Source organism: Rhipicephalus microplus, unplaced genomic scaffold (assembly GCF_043290135.1).
Source record: "Rhipicephalus microplus isolate Deutch F79 unplaced genomic scaffold, USDA_Rmic scaffold_156, whole genome shotgun sequence".
Taxonomy (NCBI): Eukaryota; Metazoa; Arthropoda; class Arachnida; order Ixodida; family Ixodidae; genus Rhipicephalus; species Rhipicephalus microplus.
The window spans coordinates 1,058-10,000 of NW_027464727.1; the positions used below are offsets into that span (position 1 = coordinate 1,058).

The 8,943-nt window shown below is 59.5% G+C and overlaps 2 non-coding genes across 2 annotated transcripts in view; both read left to right on the forward strand.

Annotated features, from left to right (window-relative positions):
• The first annotated feature begins 5,367 nt into the window (after positions 1–5,367).
• On the forward strand, positions 5,368–7,182 carry LOC142791273 (small subunit ribosomal RNA). Its single transcript, XR_012890123.1, has one exon. It is a non-coding gene; the product is annotated as a small subunit ribosomal RNA (ribosomal RNA).
• Positions 7,183–8,901: 1,719 nt separating this feature from the next.
• LOC142791225 (5.8S ribosomal RNA) overlaps positions 8,902–8,943 on the forward strand; it is a 153-nt gene continuing 111 nt past the window's right edge. Inside the window, exon 1 of the ribosomal RNA XR_012890085.1 lies at positions 8,902–8,943. This exon is cut by the window's right edge and continues 111 nt beyond it. This is a non-coding gene — a ribosomal RNA (5.8S ribosomal RNA).

Sequence of the window (8,943 nt, forward strand, 5' to 3'; positions counted from 1 at the left end):
CGTTTTTTCTTCCTTTCTTTCTTTGTTCTATGTGTTAGCGAATCGGCCTTTAATATCACACGAGGACTCACAACCAACAATTTTCAGTTTGAAGTGTAAAAAATCTGCAGGTGTTGACGTAACTGACTTGCCCCGTACCCTTGAGTACATCCATGAAGTTCTCGTAGTACTACTAAATCGCATTATTCCAAGTGGAGAAATTCCCATAAACTTGCAAACCTCTACACGAAAATCGGTGCGCGTGATAAAGTTGAAAATTATCGTCCGATATCAAATGTGCCTTCTATAACACAAATTCTAGGAAAAAAAAAAAAAAAACACTTGTTCGCCGTTTTCTGCGCCGTGACTGGCAGCACTCCGGCGAAGCGAAACGGGGTCGATTCGAGCACGATATCGGCGTCTTTCGACGTGCTCGCCGGCGACCGTCGCACGAGTACGTCGCACGAGCGCGTCTGCCGGGGCGCCGTTTGCGAAGCCGACGCAAAAGTGGGAACCGCCGCTCGGATGATCGCCGCTTTCGGCAGAGTGAGTGTTGGCACTCCGGGGAAGCGAAACAGCGTGAATGCGCCCACGAAATCGGCGTATTTTGAAGTGCCCGCCGGCGACCGTCGCACGAGTACGGTAAACCGCGTCAGCCGGGGCGTAGTTCGGGACGCCGACGAAAAAGTGGGAAGCGCAACTCGGATCTTCGCCGTTTTTGCAGGAGTGAGTGGCGGCCCTCCTGCGAGACCAAGAAGCATCGATTCGTGCACGAATTCGGCGCCTTTCGACGTGATCGCCGGCGACCGTCGCTCGAGTAGGGCAAACCGCGTCTGCCGGGGCGGGCTTCGGGACGCCGATGCGAAAGTGGGAAACGCTGCTCGGATGTTCGCCGTTTTTGGCCGAGTGAGTGCTGGCACACGGGCGAAGCCAAACGGGGCCGATTACGGCACGATATCGGCGTCTTTCGACGTGCCCGCCGGCGACCGTCGCACGAGTACGGTAAACCGCGTCAGCCCGGGCGGAGTTCGGGACGCCGATGCGAAAGTGGAGAACGCCGCTCGGATCTTCGCCGTTTTTGGAGGAGTGAGTGGCGGCACTCCGGAGAAGCCAAGGAGCGCCAATTAGCGCACGATATCGGCGTCTTTCGACGCGCTCGCCGGCGACCGTCGCACGAGTAGGGCAAACCGCGTCTGCCGGGGCGGGGTTTACGACGCCGACGCAAAAGTGGGAACCGCCGCTCGGATGTTGGCCGTTTTTGGCAGAGTGAGTGCTGGCACTCCGGCGACGCGAAAGAGCGCGAATGCGCCCACGAAAGTGGCGTATTTGGACGTGCGTGACGGCGACCGCTGCAGGAGTACGAAAAACCACGTCAGCCGGGGCGAGCGACACACGGCGGTCTGGGTGCTTATCGCTGCTATTATAGGGGCACCCCGGCAGACGCAGAAAAAAAAAAAAATTTTCGACCTTCTTTTTTGCTGGTCGAGCTCGGGTAACCCAGGTCGCAATGGGAGCCGCGCACGAAAGCGGCGTCGCGAGACGCGTTCGCGGTCGCTAGTCGCACGAGCTCGGCAACCGCGTCAGCCGGCGCGGAGTTCGGGATGCCGACGGCTAAGTGGGTACCGCTGCTCGGATGTTCGCCGTTTTTGGCCGAGTGAGTGCTGGCACTCCGGTGAAGCCAAGGAGCGCCAATTCGTGCACGATATCGGCGTCTTTCGACGTGCCCGCCGGCCACCGCCGCACGAGTACGGCAAACCGCGTCTGCCGGGGCGGGGTTCGCGACGCGTACGCAATAGTGGGAACCGTCGCTCGGATGTTCGTCGTCTTTGGCCGAGCGAGTGCTGGCACTCCGGCGAAGCGAAACGGGGCCGATTCGGGCACGATATCGGCGTATTTCGACGTGCTCGCCGGCGACCGTCGCACGAGTACGGCAAAGCGCGTCTGCCGGGGCGAGGTTTGCGACGCCGACGAAAAAGTGGGAAGCGCCGCTCGGATCTTCGCCGTTTTTGCAGGAGTGAGTGGCGGCCCTCCTGCGAGACCAAGAAGCATCGACTCGCGCACGATATCGGTGTCTTTCGACGTGCCCGCCGGCCACCGCCGCACGAGTACGGCAAACCGCGTATGCCGGGGCGGGGTTGGCGACGCCGACGCAAAAGTGGGAACCGCCACTAGGATGTTCGCCGTTTTTGGCAGAGTGAGTGCTGGCACTCCGGCGAAGCGAAAGAGCGCGAATGCGCCCACGAAAGTGGCGTGTTTGGACGTGCTTGACGACGACCACCGCAGGAAAACGAAAAACCACGTCAGCCGGGGCGAGCGACCCATGGCGGTCTGGGTGCTTATCGCTGCTATTATAGGGGCACCCCGGCAGACGCAAAAAAAAAAAAAAAAATTTTTTTCGACATTCTTTTTTGCTCGTCGACCTCGGGTGACCCAGGTCGCAGTGGGAGCCGCGCACGAAAGCGGCGTCGCGAGACGGCTTCGCGGTCGCTAGTCGCACGAGCTCGGCAACCGCGTCTGCCGGGGCGGAGTTCGGGACGCCGACGGCTAAGTGGGAACCGCCGCTCGGATGTTCGCCGTTTGTGGCCGAGTGAGTGCTGGCACTCCGGCGAAGCCAAACGGGGCCGATTCCGGCACGATATCGGCGTCTTTCTACGTGCTCGCCGGCGACCGTCGCACGAGTACGGCAAAGTGCGTCTGCCGGGGCGGGGTTTGCGACGCGTACGCAATAGTGAGAACCGTCGCTCGGATGTTCGTCGTCTTTCGCCGAGCCAGTGCTGGCAATCCGGCGAAGCCGAACGGAGCCGATTCGGGCACGATATCGGCGTCTTTCCACGTGCTCGCCGGCGACCGTCGCACGAGTACGGTAAACCGCGTCAGCCGGGGCGGAGTTCGGGACGCCGATGCGAAAGTGGGAAGCGCCGCTCGGATCTTCGCCGTTTTTGGAGGAGTCAGTGGCGGCACTCCGGTGAAGCCAAGGTGCGCCAATTCGCGCACGATATCGGCGTCTTTCGACGTGCCCGCCGGCCACCGTCGCACGAGTACGGCAAACCTCGTCTGCCGGGGCGGGGTTTGCGACGCCGACGCAAAAGTGGGAACCGCCGCTCGGATGTTCGCCGTTTTTGGCAGAGTGAGTGCTGGCACTCCGGCGAAGCGAAAGAGCGCGAATGCGCCCACGAAAGTGGCGTGTTTGGACGTGCTTGACGACGACCACCGCAGGAAAACGAAAAACCACGTCAGCCGGGGCGAGCGACCCATGGCGGTCTGGGTGCTTATCGCTGCTATTATAGGGGCACCCCGGCAGACGCAAAAAAAAAAAAAAAATTTTTTTCGACATTCTTTTTTGCTCGTCGACCTCGGGTGACCCAGGTCGCAGTGGGAGCCGCGCACGAAAGCGGCGTCGCGAGACGGCTTCGCGGTCGCTAGTCGCACGAGCTCGGCAACCGCGTCTGCCGGGGCGGAGTTCGGGACGCCGACGGCTAAGTGGGAACCGCCGCTCGGATGTTCGCCGTTTGTGGCCGAGTGAGTGCTGGCACTCCGGCGAAGCCAAACGGGGCCGATTCCGGCACGATATCGGCGTCTTTCTACGTGCTCGCCGGCGACCGTCGCACGAGTACGGCAAAGTGCGTCTGCCGGGGCGGGGTTTGCGACGCGTACGCAATAGTGAGAACCGTCGCTCGGATGTTCGTCGTCTTTCGCCGAGCCAGTGCTGGCACTCCGGCGAAGCCGAACGGAGCCGATTCGGGCACGATATCGGCGTCTTTCCACGTGCTCGCCGGCGACCGTCGCACGAGTACGGTAAACCGCGTCAGCCGGGGCGGAGTTCGGGACGCCGATGCGAAAGTGGGAAGCGCCGCTCGGATCTTCGCCGTTTTTGGAGGAGTCAGTGGCGGCACTCCGGTGAAGCCAAGGTGCGCCAATTCGCGCACGATATCGGCGTCTTTCGACGTGCCCGCCGGCCACCGTCGCACGAGTACGGCAAACCTCGTCTGCCGGGGCGGGGTTTGCGACGCCGACGCAAAAGTGGGAACCGCCGCTCGGATGTTCGCCGTTTTTGGCAGAGTGAGTGCTGGCACTCCGGCGAAGCGAAAGAGCGTGAATGCGCCCACGAAAGTAGCGTATTTGGACGTGCTTGACGGCGACCGCCGCAGGAGTACGAAAAACCACGTCAGCCGGGGCGAGCGACCCACGGCGGTCTGGGTGCTTATCGCTGCTATTATAGGGGCACCCCGGCAGACGCAGAAAGAAAAAAAAAATGGGGACATGGCGTGCGTCACCGTGCGGCTTCGCAGCGTTGCCGAAGTCGCCGAGCCCTTCGACTGAGCCGAACGGCGGACAGGGAACGTTGGTCGGCCGTTCTAACCTGTCGGTGCCACGCCGAGACGTCGTTAAGGAAAACCGCGTCGTGGGCCTCTACGACGCCGTCGAGTCGTTGTACGTTTGGTGTCCAGCGTGTCGGCGGCGAGTAGCGGACACGTCGTTCACGACTTCGGTCTTTCGCAGTCGACGCGAACTTGCGGAGAGTCGTGGTGCCTCACGTTTTCGGCAGAAACCGCGGCGGAATTTTCCCGTGCGTGCGCGCACGACCTCGGTGCTGTGCCGTCAGCGTAGTGTTGCACAAACTCGTGGCCTACCCAAGGTGCGGTACGTTTGCGGCCGTATCCTCGGTGGGAATTTCGTGAGTAGGGTCGCAAATTCTACGACCTCGGCGGGTTTGAGAGCGACGTAGACTTGTGGCACGCTCAACATGCCACACGTTTCGGGGCACACCCGCGGTGAAATTTTCTCGAGTACGCTCGTATTAGGGCCCAAGGAGGTCTGGGTACTTATCGCTGCTATTATGTGGGGGTTCTCGTGAGCGGCGTACGCGAAAGCGACCGGGTGTCTGATATGCGGCGGGCTTCGGCCTCGTCAAGCGTGTCCTCGGGTCTGCTCCAGGGGAATCCACGGCAGTCGTCTGCAGCCTCATCCGCTTGATGCGTTAGGGGCTGGTTGTCGGACGGTGCCGTTTTACCACGATATCGAGGTGTGTTCCGTGTCGTCCTCGGGCGATTCAGATGCGAAAGCGCCGAAGACGCGGGCGTGACCCGTCGTCTGGCGGCTTTGCAGTCTCGGCTCCGTTGCTAGTTCCGGCCGGTCCACCGACAGTGCAGCGGGCTTGGGCAACCCGCACGGCGCGACCGAGTCGATGCAACGAAAAAGAGCGAGCATGAACGTGCTTCTTGCCGCACGGCTCCCACTCGTCTTTCGGGAAGGTTGTGCCGTAGCGAGCTCGAACGCCGTCATCTCGGAGTGCAAAATAAGCGTGTTGGGGCGCCTGAAGGTGGCCTCCGCCGCACACAGACTGCGTCCGGCCCGCCGAGGGCGAGGACGGACGCGCAGTCGAACGATTACCTGGTTGATCCTGCCAGTAATCATATGCTTGTCTCAAAGATTAAGCCATGCATGTCTAAGTACATGCCGAAATAAGGCGAAACCGCGAATGGCTCATTAAATCAGTTATGGTTCCTTAGATCGTTTCTTCCTACTTGGATAACTGTGGCAATTCTAGAGCTAATACATGCAGTGAGCCTGGAGCCCTTTGGGTAACGGGTGCTTTTATTAGACCAAGATCGATCGGGTTTCGGCCCGTATTGTGTGGTGACTCTGGATAACTTTGTGCTGATCGCATGGCCACGAGCCGGCGACGTTTCTTTCAAGTGTCTGCCTTATCAACTTTCGATGGTAGGTTACTTGCTTACCATGGTTGTTACGGGTAACGGAGAATCAGGGTTCGATTCCGGAGAGGGAGCCTGAGAAACGGCTACCACATCCAAGGAAGGCAGCAGGCGCGCAAATTACCCACTCCCGGCACGGGGAGGTAGTGACGAAAAATAACAATACGGGACTCTTTTGAGGCCCCGTAATTGAAATGAGTACACTCTAAATCCTTTAACGAGGATCAATTGGAGGGCAAGTCTGGTGCCAGCAGCCGCGGTAATTCCAGCTCCAATAGCGTATACTAAAGCTGCTGCGGTTAAAAAGCTCGTAGTTGGATCTCAGTTCCAGACGAGTAGTGCATCTACCCGATGCGACGGCTCGGACTGAACATCATGCCGGTTCTTTCTTGGTGCACTTCATTGTGTGCCTCGAGATGGCCGGTGCTTTTACTTTGAAAAAATTAGAGTGCTCAACGCAGGCGAGTCGCCTGAATAAACTTGCATGGAATAATAGAACAAGACCTCGTTTCTGTTCTGTTGGTTTTTGGAATACGAGGTAATGATTAAGAGGGACGGACGGGGGCATTCGTATTGCGGCGCTAGAGGTGAAATTCTTGGACCGTCGCAAGACGAACTACTGCGAAAGCATTTGCCAAGAATGTTTTCATTGATCAAGAACGAAAGTCAGAGGTTCGAAGGCGATCAGATACCGCCCTAGTTCTGACCATAAACGATGCCAACCAGCGATCCGCCTGAGTTACTCAAATGACTCGGCGGGCAGCTTCCGGGAAACCAAAGTATTTGGGTTCCGGGGGAAGTATGGTTGCAAAGCTGAAACTTAAAGGAATTGACGGAAGGGCACCACCAGGAGTGGAGCCTGCGGCTTAATTTGACTCAACACGGGAAAACTTACCCGGCCCGGACACTGGGAGGATTGACAGATTGAGAGCTCTTTCTTGATTCGGTGGATGGTGGTGCATGGCCGTTCTTAGTTGGTGGAGCGATTTGTCTGGTTAATTCCGATAACGAACGAGACTCTAGCCTATTAAATAGGTGCGGGGTTCCCAGCACCTTACAACCTTCTTAGAGGGACAAGCGGCTCCTAGCCGCACGAAACAGAGCAATAACAGGTCTGTGATGCCCTTAGATGTCCGGGGCCGCACGCGCGCTACACTGAAGGAAGCAGCGTGTCTTTATCCCTGTCTGAAAAGACTGGGTAACCCGTGGAACTTCTTTCGTGATTGGGATAGGGGCTTGCAATTGTTCCCCTTGAACGAGGAATTCCCAGTAAGCGCGAGTCATAAGCTCGCGTTGATTACGTCCCTGCCCTTTGTACACACCGCCCGTCGCTACTACCGATTGAATGATTTAGTGAGGTCTTCGGACCGATGTCCGGCGCGGCCTTTCGGTTGCGCCGGTCTGTTGGAAAGATGACCAAACTTGATCATTTAGAGGAAGTAAAAGTCGTAACAAGGTTTCCGTAGGTGAACCTGCGGAAGGATCATTAACGGATTGTGAAGGGTGAGCGCCTCAGCTGCGTCTGCGCCCGACACTTTCTGCCGCTGACCCCGTTTGGACGCGGGGTCGGCTTTTCCCCACGGGGCTGCCTGAATGTGGAGCGGCACCCCGTGACAAATTGTTGCGCCCAGCGGACGCCAACACCGCGACCTTGGACGGTCGGCCAGGTGGCGGACGCGGGTACAAACGGCGCAACGCACTCATAGGTCGGCTTTCGACCCGCCACTGCACCGTGGCTCGAAGCGCTCGAAATGCGCGACCCGACCGCTGCGGGACCGCCTAGTACTGTAAACAGGAGCGGCGGAGCGCGAACGGCGAGTCGTGGTTACGTCGGTAGAAGGCGAGGCTGCGCGTTCCCGAAACGCCAGCCGAGTGCCCTCCCGACCGTTCGAGCGTGCAAGAACGAGACCCGACAATCGCGCGGCGACTGCCAAGTACGAGAGGAACGGCACAAGCGTCGGCGGTCGGTCAAGGAACTGGCGATGTGACGGGTCCGCTGTGCACCAGTGCATACCGTCCCGCCGTCCGCGGCAAGCGCCTCCGCGTCCTCGGGTGACGGAGGCTGCCGGTCGGTTCTTGCAGGCGAGGGATCTCGCTGGCACCGGTTCGCGTTGACGCGCGGCCGGTCATGGCACGGCGATGCGACGGCCGAGGTGCGCAGTACTCGATGGAGGAACCGCACGCTCCGATGACCGTCCCGCCCTCCGCGGCGTATGCGTACCGACCGTAATGGTTGCAGCAGCGCCGGCCGGCTTTTGAATTCGCCACACGAAACACGGTGCGAGATCGCGGTTAGGGGAGCGTCGACGTTGCCAGGCGTTTTGCTTGCTGCCGAGGGAAAGGCGGCACGGCCACGTCGCGCTCGTCGCGATTAGCGGGTCTGCGCGCTTTGGGAAGGTGCCGCAACGACTTGCCGAAAGAGGAAGCACGGAAGAACGAGGGACTTGGACGTCCCGACAATTGAACGCACTTGCGGCCAGGCCCTTGCTGGCTTCGTTCTTCCGCCTCGAGTAGGCTCGTACGCGGCTCCGGCGCCGAAAGTGGTCCTTGGCACCGACTTCGGTGGACGTGGGAAGTGCCGCGCAAGTACGGCGCGCCTGGCTCCACCTGTTGGCTAAAGTAGGCAGCCGGATCGGCATTTTGGTGTGCGGTGGCAAACCGTGGATGCGAAAAAAGCTTGTGCGATTTCGTGGAACAAAAAGCGGGGGTCCCCCTTTTTATGCGGAGGAGACCGACCCGCCCGCCGTGGTGAACCGCGACGCCACGGTAAAAACGGGAGAGGCTTGTCGATGGGACCGTGCATCCCGCGCTCCACGGAGGCCGGGAGGCGGCCGCCCGAGGAAATGTGTAGCCGTCGAGGCCCGCATCTGCGTGCACTCTTATCCAAATGGGTGTACCGCAGGCATTTTCTGGTTAGGCGGGCCAATGAGAGCGAGCACACAACGATACCTACGGGTCCGGCTTGGAGAACCGGCTTCGACGCCTCCCGAGTATTTATAGAGGGGTGGACCACGAAAGCACTCGCAAGTAGCGGAAGCGAAACGCCGTCCGAAACACACCGTTTGCTCGATTTGCGGCAGCCGAAAAAGGCGCGGCAGAGTTTTGGAGTCCAAGCGTGCGCTGAAAAGCGCCCTTCTTGGCCACTGTTTGGCCGAGTGCCAGAAACGTTTGGTTTTGACTGTACGGAATTGAACAAACACTTTTTCACGACTCTAAGCGGTGGATCACTCGGTTCTCGGGTCGATGAAGA